General features: G+C 35.1%; 1 long non-coding RNA gene across 1 annotated transcript; it reads left to right on the top strand.

The window, feature by feature from the left end:
* Positions 1–3,110: 3,110 nt before the first annotated feature.
* Positions 3,111–3,955, top strand: LOC123709130. Its single transcript, XR_006753687.1, has 2 exons — positions 3,111–3,245; positions 3,825–3,955. It is a non-coding gene; the product is annotated as an uncharacterized LOC123709130 (long non-coding RNA).
* The last annotated feature ends 10,022 nt before the right edge of the window (positions 3,956–13,977 follow it).

Below are 13,977 nucleotides of genomic sequence, written 5' to 3'. Positions count from 1 at the left end.
TTGCTGCAAATAAGGCTGTGAAACACTGACATTAGTAACATTATGCAGCAGCACTTTATCCGCGAAGCGCGATCTTATCCGCTGAGTAATGACCGCATCGATCACGCTGCCCGCCCCGCGCGCCGCACCGCCTAGCCGATTCTTCTTAGTACTTCTATAACATACTAAATACCCTAAAATGTCCAGATACAATTTATTATACATACGAACTTTATTATTTATTTTATATTTTAGTAAGTATTCGACGTCATTCTCAAAAGCACTAAGTCTTGACTGAATATTATACAACGGCCGGCACGGCGGCCGCGCAGCACTAGCTCAAATAAATAGTAATGAAGAGCGAAACGCAAACAATTTAATATGCAAATGAACTATATCTTAATCCCACTTGAATATTCGCACCGTATTAACGCGAGAGCAATGTTGGTAATTAATTTAAGCGATTCGTTATTACACGTTAACCTACACAATACACATACCTACGAGTACATTAAAAAAAATATGAACGCGAAAATATCGAGAAAGAATTAATAAATATAGAGAGTTACTATTTAATCAGCGGACAATAATTATGTGTAATTTGTTTCTTAACAGGCATGAGGTGATCCGCCAGACAACGCCACCACCGTTAGCAACTTTTTGTTTGATTTTCCCGCGTGTTCGCAGCGAGTGATAAAAATACACTTTTGATGAGTCGCAGTAAAAATGCTGAAGAGAATGGATCTGGCATACTCGCGGGACTTCATTTCGACGATTTAGGCAATCGCCATGTAATAAAACCAAGAATATCTTAATGAGCAAAATGTACAGCTTTGGCTTTTACACTGCGAAATATTTTAATCACTAATTATTCTTATAGGTCATATTAATGTTCTTACGTTAAATTAACAAAAGATTTTTCACATTCACAAAGATTTAATCTCTAAGATATTGATGTTGAAAAAACTTTCATGTTCGTTATTGCTTTCAAAGGATTTTTAAAGTAGAACAATGTGAAGAAGGACGGAAATAGTGTTCATGCGGTTACACGGGAGTCAACTTGACACAAGCTGATCACGTGCGAGAGATTACAAGCCGAGAGGAATTGTGACTTCGACGAGGGATATATCTTGAAGGACTTATTACTTATAGCAAGTTTTTCTTGGAAACTAAACGCGAAATCGGATTTGAAGCTACATATTTGTAACACATAAGCTTTAAGATATACGTTTGCACGTATAAAAGTTTTGCTATCTAATATTATAAAGATTAAAGATTTGATTCTTTGTTTGCATTGATATAACTAGTGAACTAATTTTAAAAAATCTTCCACCCTCTAAAACCTACATTATAAATGATGAACATAAGCTATAGAATATATTTTTTAAGTTAGTTCTATTTGCAATTACGATAGTGTTAATCGGAGACCAATAAACATTCCTAAATCGCGTACCCTGCGGAACCTATCGACATTAGAGTTTTATAGAAGACATCAATAGGCCGCCATACCATAATACGTCTAAAAAACAATTAAAAGACAACTTACCGAGGAAATCCCTTTCATCTTTATTTCTATTAACAAAATACTGAAAATTTTAATACCGGTATAGAAAACTAAACTTATAACATTAGATATCCTGCCTCACTATTTGAAATTAAGTTACAATTTAGTGCAATATTGTGATGGCAAAGTTTACAAATTCAACAAGTAGGTAGGTGATATTTTGGTATCTCGCCTCAACTACCTGAGTTAGAATTTTCTCGCCAAAGTTAGGCGAGAGCATGGCACCCTGAGTCCTCTCCGGTACTAATGTGAATCTTTGATGTGCAAATATCCACTCGGTGCTTATTTATTTATACCGGGATAATTGATTTCGCCCCTGTGATATATTCACCAGTTAAAATATTAATATATTCAGTACTTTTGATTGTGATATATATGCCACGGGGATCGCTACAGCAACCACTCTACTGGGTTCCAAATAATCTGATCGCATTGATTATAAAACATCCAACAATAAAAAAAGTGTTTATTTATTTATAAAAGTTCATCGAATCATTCATAATGCTACATCTACAGTAAACAAGCTATCTTTTCTAAAATATCTGACAATAATGGTTATCAGAAAAATTACAAGCAAAACAGCGGATCGGAAAGGCACTTAAAAATAAAAAAAATCAGTGTCGCTAGAACCTTTTTAGGTCTGGGCCTCAGATTTCTGTATCTGTTTTATGATCATTTTCCAATCTAATAGGCAAGAAGATCAACCTTCTGTGCCTGACACATGTCTGCGACTTTTTGTATCTAAGGCAAGCCGGTTTCCTCACAATGTTTTCCTTTAACGTTCAAGCGAAAGCTAAATGCGCAAATAGGAAGAAATTTCATCGGTGCACAGCTGGGGGTCGAACCTACGACCTCAGGGATGAGAGTTGCACACTGAAGCCACTAAATAATATTGATACGACAATTATTAATTAAAGAATATTTTTATTAGGTACTTTTTCTATTATATGTACAAAAAAATTCATTATTTATATTTAATTGTTTATAATTTAAAGTGACTTAGGGTGTGACTCAGAATGTAAACTTTGCTTATAACTCGCATATGTAAAACTTTGACGATAATAATAAATACATTTTTGACATACTAATTCTCGTTTCTGTAAACTCAAAGAAAGATTTCAAATTGAGTCATAAGATAAGCTTAGCTTTCTCTATCTTTGTCATACGAGCCGTAAAAGTTGAACACGTTTTTTCTTAATACATCTCGGATAATGTTTATGAGGATTTATTATGTGATTCGGTAAAACAAGAGGGTGAACCGCGGTCTTCGCTTATTTGTTAAAGTCATTTCCTTATTGCTTCGTGACTTATGAGCATCTAACAACGTTGTAATTTATGAGAACTAATATGATGGCAAATTTTGCTTCACATACATACATAAAATTTTATTTCTATTAACCTAGCAACCTATCGTGCCTTCGTTCGACGGTAGTATGCTGTTTAAGTGTAATTAAACCATTATAATTAAAATACATATATCGTTTTGAATAATTGTAGTTATAAAAGCCTAAAAATGTGTTGCATAGCTTAAAAACATATTATATTATCTTTTTTATAGGTTACTACGAGACGTCATGCAGCGATTTTAGTTGATTGGAGGTCGTACTGATAGTCTCCCAGGGTTTCCTCGGGAGGTTTCTCCCGACTGGGAGTCCATTCCACAGTTCGCTTGTGAAGCGGACTATTAAGTTTCCAAGCCAAGGTGATGCGGATGAAATTTGAGTTAATACGGCTCGTATGGCTGGAATTAACCCATCAAACTAGATAGTTTGTAGTTAGATAACTATTTAGTAAATTTTTCAAATCTATCCGATCGCAACTAGGTTTGAAAATTGCCTAAATGATTCCTTTGGTTAAATTTAACATACTTTCATACGATTATAATTTCCGCCATTATATATACGCTCACTAGGCTAACCATGTGATAATAAACAATATACTAGGTAGGTAGAAAGACTTAAGCTGGGCTCTTCATTGTGTGTATGTACTGCTCATACTCCTGTTGTTTACGACAACTTGTATCCGTCTCGTTACAAGTTCTGTTATTATGTTTTAGCAAAGTAGATCGCAACAATATGTTAATAATATGGCATACACACGTTTTCTAAGTATTTATATTTATTGTGTTTGTAAGGCAATAACTAAAATAAATGCAACCTATAACTACGAACTATTTATTGCAAAAATTTACTAAAAGGTATATCAGCTGCAATATTTTTAGCATAATACAGATAACTAATAATAATTATATTATCTAATTATTTTTTTTCTTATTTTACAGTTGTTGCCTGCAAGAGATCACATAAAAGCTAAGCACTTCCTTTTTATTTAATATTTTAATTGTATTTATGTATTATTGCAATGAAGTGAGTAAATAAATGTTTATATAAATAAAATATGTGTAAACTTGTACTTTGATGAAACTTATTTTATTCTTGGTATACCACCTAAATATAAAATACATTGAAAGAAAGCTAATATTGATCGCCGCGATTTTTGCGGAAACCATATTGTATGGGAACCCGTCAGCAAAGATTCTTATTATGCATATTGTCAGTGTTGTAAACACAGTCGAGTTACCGCGACGCGACATTCCGTAACATTATTATACAGACAGACTCGTAACAGAATATCCGATGAAATTTCATTTGAGATATTGTTCAGCGTTTATGCTGAAATTGGATCGCAATATATTTACTAGTTTACAAACTAGTGCACGGCTGCGGCTACAATCGCAGTAATGCTATGTGTTCATACCTAATGTAGCTCTAACCGGGAATTATTAGAATTGGTATTCTAATTACCTACAGGCACAATCATTTCATGTCTTCATTAAATATGTCTAAAGTCTCGGCTTAAGACATTAAGCTTCGTTTTTTTATTTACATCGTAGATTTATACTATCTTGTAGTGTAAAGATCCTGTGAGACTCAGCTGACAGAATTGTCTTCGAATGTTTGTGGTTGATATTACACAGAACATAATAATACTAGTATTGTCTTTTGTTAAAATAGCTTTTACACATTAAGAAAAACACTTTATTATTATTAAAACTTATAGTTATTTATATAATTCTAAATTTTTTCCGACGTTTCGCGTACTTTTCAGCGTGCGTGGTCACGGTGACTGAAGACGAAAGGTGTTAAATGTCAAAAGTATCACAGCTGAAGAGAAAGTTGTTTTATTTGTATTTATTGCCCTGAAGTTGGTATCACCTAAAAGATGACGGGTTTTTGCAAAAATGACTCACGGTGTCCTCTGTTTTCGCGGATTCTAAAATTTAGAATTATGTAAATAACTATAAGTTTTAATAATAATACATAGCTTTAATCCGTTCAAAAGTATTTTTCTTAATAATAATACTATATTTAATTATTAATTTAGGTAAAAAATTTACACTTATGAATGTCAATAAAGAAATACATATTAAATGCTTCTAATTTGACATTTACTGCCAGTTCTCAAATTAAGGGTCTGAAACGGACGAGAAGAACTGACAATAAACTCTCCTCCACTATTTTTAATTAATTTTTGTTTGTTTGTAAGGAGCTGCAACCACTACACCATGGTCCCCATGACATCTTTAAATAATCATTATAAAATAATCATTAATAAAATAAAATCGAAATAACTAATCTAATAAGACTTATCTCAACATTTTTATGTCCCAAAATCAGTCCAAAGAGGAGAAATATATAAACAAATGCAAGAGGACCAAATTAAATTTTACTAATTCTAAATTATTTAGGATTGGGTTAATATTAATCAGATTGAAAAATTAAAACGAAAATCTTTCATGTGAATCAGTGCCACCTAAGAGAAACAAACAAAACTATCATCGAATCGATCAATGCAAATTTGGAATATTTTTATATATATACTAAATGCTACTCTTCCTTGTTTGCATGCGCCTGGCAGATCTACTGTTGCTGGGATTTATCGTAAACGAATACTTATATGTATAAGGCAACCATTTTAAAACTCGCATATTTCGAAAGTACTTTGTATGAACGGAGAAAATTATATATATTCAATTAGTATTTCTTTTTCGTCTGCTTTGTTTTGATTCTTATTAGTATGAATATTCATTTGAAGTTAAAAATTATTATTCACCCAATACATAAATGAAATACCACATTTTTTTAAACTTTTGATCACGATAGTCCGTTATACATCATATTTCAATGTCAACAAACAGTTATTGCCGAATGGATATTTATGAATTGAAGCAATAGTAGAACAACTAAGCTAAACCACAGCCGACAATTTGGTAACTGTAGCGGGACATAAAATCTACGACTTCGATAAGGTCATACCCTAAAACGCGCTAACGAAATTACCGCCGCAACGCATTTATCTTCGGCAATATGGCCAGTAAGCTTCCGGCAAGGCCCTCCAGGCCAACAGTGACAACCTCCTATTCTAAAAAATGAGCTTTCGGTCAGTGGAAGAAGTCCTTTGCTGTCTTTGTGTGATATATATTTTCAATTTTGTAGATATATTTTCTTCTAAATTGTACAACTACAAATTTTTGGCGTCATTTATAAAGATAATGAAACGTTATGTAGGGTTGTTACCGCAATGAATACCAGTTCTTTCAAAAATATCCATATACATAAGTTCCCTTAATGTGTGATACAAAACATGTGTCCGTTCGCAGAGATAAGTGTAGTGCGTTAATCTGATGATTGCGTGCATGCTCGCGTACGCGTGTAAAGACCGAGTCCTAACCACACATTTAAATTAAATATTGCTATTCTCCGATCATGCACATGTGAGCATGATAGTTATGGAATTGAGAATACACGACTTTCTTTTCACTTTGTGTCGAAGTAAATGTGTGCACTACATATATTTAGATAATGATTTGCTACCATTGAATAAATAAATTTGCAGAACTTTAATTTATCATATAAAGTCAGACATTGTCTTGAATACAATACTTTCCATTTAAATAGTATATAAACTATAATTTTAATATAAACTAATATATTCCTAAAACATAAAAAGTAACTTTTTTATATAATATTTAGTTTGACAATATTCTACTTTTCTCAAATATATAGAATGGGAAGAAATAAAAATTACATTGTTTGAACAAGTTAATAAAAGCTCAGTAATTATAAACATTTTGGCAGCTCGGAGACACCGAGCGGTCCCAAGTCTTGACTAGTAATTTCCGGAGCTGGGGAGAATGGAGTGAAGAGGGCTGAAGGGTAGACGCAAGGAAAAATTATCTATTATTAGTTATTGTTACCTTCATTTATAACTAAACAATCTTATCGTTTTTTTATGTTACAGGAGGCATAGGGCAGGAGGCTCACCTGATGTTAAGTGATACCGCCGCATATGGAAACTCGCACTCTCAGAAGGCTCGCAAGCGCTCTGCCGGCCTTTGTTGGTACGCTCTTTTCTTGTATGCCACTCAGTCAAATTGGTTCGGAAATACTTCAGTGGGCAGCTGGTTCTATATAGTGGTGGTGCGGGGCAGTAATTTCCTTAAGAAACGCTCAGTTGTGGAACGACGGACGTCAATGTGATACGGATGCTATTTTGTATTCTTCTTTGACGTCCGAAAATCTTTTTGGCATTATGGAAATTGGTTTATTAATTATGTCTTATTTGTACATAAATAAATGTAAATAGCAAAGTCTTTCGTCAACATTGCAAGATTAACTAATACAGATTAATATTTAAACTTATTTGTAACGAGGAATACACTTCTACTATACATTTAGTCAGTAGCATTGATTCAAGAATACTTAATTTCAATAACATTCTAGGGAACCTTTTATATAGTGATTAGTAAGTAGTTAAGTTGAATAGTTTAAATCTTTTTGTATGGAGGTACCCCAGACATAACTTGTGCCTCAGAGCGCCACGAACTTGTTCATTTCAAACTTTGCATTTACATCACGTACCACATTGTTTTCAGAAACAAAAGCCAAAACTACGTTTCTATGTCTTTCTTCATAAAACTACCCGTTTTAATAAAGTGTGCTTAAAAGCTTTTGATAATAGTCCATATACGTTAAAAACATCACAGAAAAAACAATATTCGTAATATACAATGAAGAATTTATACGTAGTAAAATTTGCGTCTCCAAGTTTCCCTTTCGAACCGAACGGTTATGGAAAATGAATATGTCACTCTAAATAATATATAGCGTATGTAGAACACATTCATTTCTGCTTTTGACAACATCTCACTTCAACTGCTCAAAGACATTCCTATCGTTTATTAACAAGCATAGCAATTCAGTATCACGTGAGCATGTATTTACGGACTATACATTGACGGGTCTGTACTAGTACCAAATTGCAATTGTAGTGAATAGCTGGAGATGTATTGGGTGCAGTGGGAGGTTTCTGTGATATCGTGGTCGGGTGAAGGGTTAAGACGTGGTTAAGTACGAGAGGCTCCACAGAACAGACTAACGGCACTTGAGTTAAACTGTCAGTCCTCGGCCTGATACACTACACACTTGACACTACATAACGTAATATAAGGCGGTCAACCTAAAATGCTTTGTTAAAAATTGTTTCTTTCAATGTTTTTCAGCTTTTGACATTAACCTTTTTTAAAGTTGTCTTTTTTCATATTGACCCTGTAAATGTATGATGACGCCTATTATTAGTGTATAATACGCTATACTGTTAATACTATGTTTTGATTTTTGAAATGATAAACTAATTACTATTATATTCATTTTGTCCTCTATTAATTTCTCATATAAACGCTTTACAGGACGTTATTATGGAGGGCGAAGGAAAGACAAACGGTTATATTCAGATGTAGGTAAATTGGCCAAATATGCGCTAACTGTGTATCTGCAGCCACTGTGTCCTTGCCAATAATTGAGCTTATCTTTGTTTACTTTCATATTACATATATCCTCATTTGTTTGAAAGTTGGTATTTGCAATATTTTGCTGTTCATTAATATTACGTTTTTTAAGTATACACACACGGTCTTTTAATAAAATAGTTCCTAAGTAAACAAAATTTAGTTATTATGCTGTTGTATACTGTGTTTTTATGCTGTTCCGTTATTCCTTTGTTGTCGTCCAGGCGTGTTGTTTGTTGAATAGTTCGCACGACTTAGCGCGTTGATAACATCACTGATTGACATAACATGAAAATAAGAATTTCCCTAAAAGGGTGTGTTTGTGACTATTAATTGTAGCTAAAATTATGTATGTATATATCAGTTTAACACTTTAACGTTTTGAAGGAATTTTTCACTCAATACACTATAACGTATTTTAGTAATTAAAGTAATTTTAAACTGTTTGTAATTGATATTTTGACAATCTAGTCGTACTTTACTTTTGGTTTCGTATTAATGCATATATTTTAGGTTAAATTATTCATAAAAATATTTTTTTGGGCTGTTCACCCTGTGTTATGAGCACGTTTAGTTATATGGGACTAATAAATCTATTTAGTCAACTAATTATGTTAAGAATAACAATTACCTTAAATATATATTATTAAAACCTCACTGAAGACTAATAAAAATTATAATTTATCCGGCATACATACCTATAACATAAACCACAAAAAATTTAATTAAATAAAGATACCGGAGACGATTCATTAAAAATATCCATTTATATCTCGTTAGTGGGAATCTCACAATCTAGCCATTCACCCGTAAGTATCAATTAAAGAAAAACGGCGGTAAAAGTGTCGGAGATGGCTACGCCATAGCTGTCTAGAGATAGGGCTCGGTCGCCCGCGGTCACTACGTGATCCGGCGGTCCAAAGGGTTCTCACTTGTCGCTTTCTAAGACACCTGAGTTCTTGAAGCATTTGGTATTATTTCTTTTACGAGTATTCATACTATGAAGTATACTTATTCTCGCATTAATATTCCTCGTTACTTACCCTCAGCCACTAAGTCGTAGTGTGAGCTGGAGGCAGCCCTGCGGCGTGAAACGGTAAATCTTTGCGATACTAACCGTTAAAAGGATTTACTTCTGGAGTCCGCCATTCATTGGTGAGGCGCGAGGGCCCGATTGGATATTGATGGCCTCTCTTAAGTGTGCCGTATATCCTCACCAGTGAATCTTTCCATTATTCCAAACTTTCTGTGAACTTACAGAGCTTTATTAAATAAAATATTTATAATTCAATTAAGTATGGTCATTATTATTAGCAATTTAACTAATATTTTTCTGAAATTACAAGGGCTGGGGGGCTTTTCGCTACTTACATGCGTTTGGTTATACATGACAAATGAAATATTTAGTATTACGCGTCCTATTGAATGGATTTTCTAGTAATAAATGAAAACAGTTCTTAATGGAGACGTACTAACACTTGAATGACATTGATTATCCTCTATTTATTCTATACGTCGATACTATAATTTCAGGTACATCAATTTACAGCTAATTAATTTTTTGAAAACAAGAAATACGTAGACCAAAATTCAGTGCAATAAAAATCCTCAGCCTTACCGTGTCTTTATATAATACAAACAATAATATTTGTCATTTGTCAGCTGATTAGCCATGTGCAACATAAAAATTGAAACGACATGCGACTCTCATCCCTGAGGTTTGTCTACGCATTTAACACTAGGTTGCACGATGAAGAAAATATCGTGAGGAAGCCGTCGGTATGTGTCAGCCAGAGAAGAATCACTTGCTTGCCTATTAAAAAAACGATGGTGGAAATGGTTTTTATTTTTAAGTCGTCTAATTTCATACCAGAAACAACGCATGTTAATATATAGCACATATTATTAATTTTTCATGCAAATAACAGGGTGATATTAATATTTAATAAAAACAATAGTCTTTGGAGGAAAATGCTGTTCTTCTTCCGACTTCAAGACTAACCTCACCAGTCTAACCAATGACTGGCTAGCCCACAGGCCCCATGCCGAGAAGCCATATATATATATATATATATATATATATATATATATATCCGTAGTGGCCTAATAACTTTGTTAGCGCGTTTCGAGGTATGACGTCGTGGTTATTGTAGCCTCGGGTAGTAGGTGTTGCTATAGGTCATAGTTAGATTTATCCAATAGCGTACCCTTATTGCAATGTCTATATTAGACAGTGTGAACACAGTGTGCAGGTCATCTTTCAAACGATCTGGAGCGCTGTGGAATCAGAGCACAGCGTCTTTTGTAATATGTGATTTGCTAATATCTAATAAACAGTCTACTTGGTAATCCTATATTTCTATATTTAGTTGATACAAACAAATAACGTTCGTTTAATTACCTGTATTAACCGTAGACACTTTTATATGGCACTAGTAATCTTACTGTAAGCTTTGGCTTCCGCAACGGAAGTAGCCCCAACATTCCTCCGCATACCGCTTCCGGTACTATTAAATTATTTAGGCGAAATAACAATCAGCCTCTACAATTTATAAAGCTTTTAAACTAAACCAAATACATTTACCGCATATTAAAGCTCCGTAGATTGACTAATTACAATGCAATTACGTGATGAATTAGTATCGCATTAGTACATACTAATAGTTTGATAATTTACTTATAATTACATAACACTACTGTCATTTTATATGAAATACTTTAGTTTTCAAGGATGGATATAAGGATGATCAGTCCACTTTACAGGATATAATAGATTTTTAGATTCCAGATAACTCGGCTTTCTCTAGATACTTTCTTTCCCTGCTAGTGTTAACTGTGGCCAAAGAAAGACATACATTAGTGCACAGCCGAATTCAAATGAATAGGGTTGAGCATCGCACTTGATTGACTCGTGTCTGATATTAAGTAGTATTCGATTAAAGTATTTATTTTAATCTGATCTGTATTTTAATTTAGAGATAGCACTGAGAGTAATCAACATAAGTATTAATAAAATATCGCAAACATAAAATCTACAACAATGAATGCAAAGCAATAACTTTTCTTTAATTTAGTTAAGCTTTCATTACAACTTTAATGAGTTGTTTCATTCGAGGTTCACCCGCTGGAGGCTAGGCGAGAAGCTTACACAATAGAATACTTATAATAAATGTTATTTGACCAGTTGTAATAAAAATCTTCTTAGTGTTAACATATCCCGTTAAAGTCAGTTTTTATTTATTTATTGCAGAAACATTGACATAATTCAATGAAAAGGAGGGCAACTGGCGTCCTTATTTCTTTCGAGCGATCTCTTCCAGGCAAACACTGTGGAAAAAAAATACATAAGGCAAGCCAGAAGTGCAAAAATACATAATGCAGGTATTTAGACAAAACTAAAATACGAACAACAAAAATCTTAACTAAAAAGGTCACAATATGATAAAGTTTTTAATGCTATTCAATGTGGTGCTTAGAGTTATTATAGTTTTTTTCCTATAAATTCACCATTCAGCTTTTGGGACATTACTATTGGCAGAATTTGTGGACACTTGACGCTTGTTTACCTCTAAATAGATTATGGCAAGCTCTTTCATCTCTACATCATGTGAAAAGTTTACGATCTTATGTTGGAAAGAGCCGTAATATTTTTTTTACGTCAAAGAAAAATATTGTAGGCATATTATATGGATATTCATAATTGAATTAAGTTATCATTATAGATAGGGTAAGCGTTAAGGCAAGCTAATTTAAGCTAAAGATTATTAAAGATTTAAGTTAGCGCCTGGTACCCGTGACCCTAGAGCTGATGCTTACCTGGCTCAACGAATAAGTATCGCAATTATTATTATTAAAACAGGGAGGAAATGCTGCCAGCGTTAAAGGTACGATGTGACAGGGATAAAACATTTTAAATTTGTTTCAATTATCATTTTAATTGTTACTGTGTAGGTTAAGAAAATTATAAATACAAATTATACGTATGTAGCATGATTAAATGATTCAAGAGTATGTTATTTTAGTAAACAACAATAACATCGATTGCTAAGATTATTGAGAAAGTAAAGTGTCTCAAAGTAAAGCATTTTTTTTTTTTTTTTTTTATAAAATAGGGGGCAAACGGGCAGGAGGCTCACCTGATGTTAAGTGATACCGCCGCCCATGGACACTCTCAATGCCAGAGGGCTCGCGAGTGCGTTGCCGGCCTTTTAAGAATTTGTACGCTCTTTTCTTGAAGGACCCTAAGTCGAATTGGTTCGGAAATACTTCAGTGGGCAGCTGGTTCCACATAGCGGTGGTGCGCGGCAAAAATTGCCTTGAGAAACGCTCAGTCGTGGAACGTCGGACGTCGAGGTGATACGGGTGGAATTTTGTATTTTGCCTCGACGTCCGATGCTGAAACTCAGCTGCAGGTATTAATCCGAACAACTCCTCTGAACACTCTCCATGGTAAATGCGGTAGAAGATGCAGAGTGACCCCACATCTCTACGCAACGCCAAAGGATCGAGCCGCTCGGAGAGGGATTGGTCATCGACGATTCGAACCGCTCTTCGTTGGATACGGTCAAGTGGAAGGAGCTGGTACTGGGGAGCCCCCGCCCAGAGGTGAGAACAGTATTCCATGTGGGGCCGTATTTGCGCTTTATAGAGTTGCAAGCGGTGGCCCGGAGTGAAGTACCGTCTCGCCTTGCTGAGCACACCAAGCTTTTTGGAGGCTAATTTAGCCTTTCCCTCCAAATGACCGCGAAACTGAACGTCGTTCGATATGTCAACGCCAAGTATTCCGATGCTGGCTGTGGCTTCAAGAAGAGTGTTTTCGAAAAGAGGAGTAGCGACAAAGGGTATTTTTTTCGCGGAAAACGCGCAAACTTGTGTCTTCTTGGGGTTAAATTGGACTAGGTTTAGTCTACCCCAGTCCGAGACTCCACGTAAAAGAGTTTCGACTTCAGACACAAGTTTGTTCCGGTACTCATCGACAACTGCCCGAGAAATACCTGCCCGGCCAGTGTAAAGAGTATCCCCAGTGCTGTCGTCCGCATAGCAATGAATGTTGCTAAGTTGCAACATGTCATTGATATGCAGAAGAAACAGGGTCGGGGACAGAACACAGCCTTGTGGGACCCCAGCATTCACGGGTTTAAGGTCGGAACATGCTCCGTCGACGACGACCTTGATGCTCCGATCGGCTAGAAAGCTGGAGATCCAGTCGCATAATTTCTCAGGAAGCCCGTAGGCTGGTAGCTTCGAGAGCAGTGCTTTGTGCCACACCCGATCGAAGGCTTTCGCTATGTCCAAACTAACCGCTAGTGCCTCCCCCTTGGACTCAATTGCCTCTGCCCATCTATGAGTAAGGTATACTAGAAGGTCACCAGCTGAACGACCACGACGAAAGCCGTACTGATAATCGCTAATCAGCTGGTGGCCCTCTAGATAACTCAAGAGCTGGCCATTAATAATGGATTCCATTATTTTGGAGAACAAGGAGGTTATTGCGATTGGGTGATAGTTGGATGGATCAGTGCGATCGCCTTTTTTAGGGATCGGATGTATCGAAGCGGTCTTCCAGCACTTCGGGACAGTGCCGAGC

Source organism: Pieris brassicae, chromosome 4 (genome assembly GCF_905147105.1).
Source record: "Pieris brassicae chromosome 4, ilPieBrab1.1, whole genome shotgun sequence".
Lineage (NCBI taxonomy): Eukaryota > Metazoa > Arthropoda > Insecta > Lepidoptera > Pieridae > Pieris > Pieris brassicae.
The sequence above is the reverse complement of the archived record's forward strand: the minus strand, read 5'-3'. Positions and strand labels throughout refer to the sequence as shown.